This window comes from Penaeus vannamei, chromosome 42, assembly GCF_042767895.1.
Source record: "Penaeus vannamei isolate JL-2024 chromosome 42, ASM4276789v1, whole genome shotgun sequence".
NCBI lineage: Eukaryota > Metazoa > Arthropoda > Malacostraca > Decapoda > Penaeidae > Penaeus > Penaeus vannamei.
This window is the reverse complement of record NC_091590.1, coordinates 11,128,332-11,130,821: the sequence shown is the minus strand read 5'-3', so window position 1 is coordinate 11,130,821 and position 2,490 is coordinate 11,128,332.

Genomic DNA, 2,490 nt, shown 5'->3' with positions numbered 1-2,490 from the left:
CAAATTAACATATCAACGTATGGACATATGAGCATCAAATATATTGGGGTACTGCCGGCTTAATGCAGACTCGTGAAACCAGAGAAGCGTGAAGCAATAAGATCGCTCATCTGCATACACGGGAAATTGCAAACAACGATATATTAGCTTCATCATTATCATCCCCATTGTGATGATTATCATTGTTATGCTCGTTTTCTGTTAGCGTCGTCATTGCTATTACTTCTACTATGCCTATCATGTCCATCGTTGTTATCATCTTTATTACTATTGTTACTGTTATCAATATTATCATTATTATTATCATCATTATCCTCATCGTCATCATCATCATTATCATCATCATCATTATCATCATCATCATTATCATCATCATCATTATCATCAATCATCATCATCATCATCATCATCATCATCATCATCATCATCACCATTATCATCATCATCATCATCATCATCATCATCATCATCACCATTATCATCACCAGCATTATCAGCAGTAGTAGGACTGTTCTTATCACTATCAACATTATCTTACCTACAATGATTATCGCAACAATGCTTATCAATATAATCAATTCCAAAAATACAATCATCATTATCATTATCATCATTCTAGTCATACCATGATAAACCGTAAATTCATAACCATCGCTTATCATTCGCAGGATAGGCATAATTAATCACTAAGAGTAGAATCAATACAAGTTTATATATACCAATTATTGTACTATCTACGACAGAGACAAACAAGACGACAACATGTTATTGCACTAGAGGCTAAAAGGATCTTCTTTTCTCTATGTTTCTGTCTCTGCCTGTCTGTCTTTCGTTCCATTTCGTTTCTATTGATTTATTTCTATCTGTAGATCTACCTTTCTTTCTTACTCTTCCGTTTCTGTTCGGATGTCTATCTCTCTGTCTATTGATCATTCTTTCCCTGGCGTTGGAAGTAATGGTGGCAGTCAGACTAAGCTCTGAACAAGGGATATTCATTCTAAAATTATCAGGATTCGGATCAACACCAAAATCTAATGACATTTAAGTTGGGCCAAGAGACACGCCTGGTAAAAAAAAAATCATAAAAATCTGTTCATAACTTTTTGAGTTATATTGCTAACCGATTAACCAACAAATCTACCAACGCTACCAAAACATAACCTCATTTTTTGATAATCAAAGTAATAATGATAATGATAATGACAATAATTCAATTATTATAATAATGATTATGATAACAATAATGATTATGATGATAATAACAATGATAATAATGATCATAATGATGTTAATAATAATGATAATAACATCATACAGACAATAATAACAATGATAATGATGACAATAATAACGATGATGATAATGATGACAATAATAACATAGATAATAATGATGACAATAATAACAATGATAATAATGATGACAATAATAACAATGATAACAATAATAACGATGATAATAAACAATAACAATAATTGATACTAAGAATAGCAATGATAACTTCTGCTTTGTCAGTCCAAGGGAAAACGAGCACTCTTGAGAATGAAATGGTGAAGTAGATGGGAAAATGGCGAACGAGGTCTGCTGAATATGTCTTCTATTTTCGTTTCCGCTTGGGGTTATAGATAAAAAAAAAATCTCTTTCGTTTGATGTTTGAGGTTTACGTGTTCGGATGGGGGGGGGGCGGGTGAATGCTCAGGCTGCACCACTTTTTATGATGGGTTTTGTTTATAATACTTGTTCTTTTCTTTATTTCTTCTGATTCGTTTTTGTTTTCTTTTTTAGATCGATAGATGGCCGCGGTCGAATCCTTTTTTTTCCTTGTGTGGTTTCAGTTACATTATTGGTTTCATTAGAAATAAAGCTTCACATTTTTATTTTTCTTATTATTTCTAATCTTCAAGTATATAACTATCTTTTGATTATATTTTCTTTTTTTATTATTGTTTTATTAATATTGGTATGCTAATGATGAAAATTATAATGTGAAAATATTTACAAGGATAAAAACAACGTTTATGTGAATAATAACTTATTAAGGTTATTATTATGATTATCATTATTCATAGAAGTAACCATAGTAGGATTATCCTTATTATTGTTATTATTGTTATTCTAAATTTATTATCATTACTTCTGTTGCGTTTGTTTTATGTTCATCACCATTAAAATCATTGTTATATTGATTACCTTCATTGTGTTTGTTATCAATAATATTAATTCTGTTATTACCTTCATCAACAGCCGCAACTGAGAAAGGGAGAGAGAGAGAGAGAGAGAGAGAGAGAGAGAGAGAGAGAGAGATAAAGAGAAAGAGAAAGAGAAAGAGAAAGAGAAAGAGAGAGAGAGAGAGAGAGAGAGAGAGAGAGAGAGAGAGAGAGAGAAAGAGAAAGAGAGAGAGAGAGAGAGAGAGAGAGAGAGAGAGAGAGAGAGAGAGAGAAAGGAGGGAGCGAGGGAGGGAGGGAGGAAGGGAGGGAGAGAGATCGAAA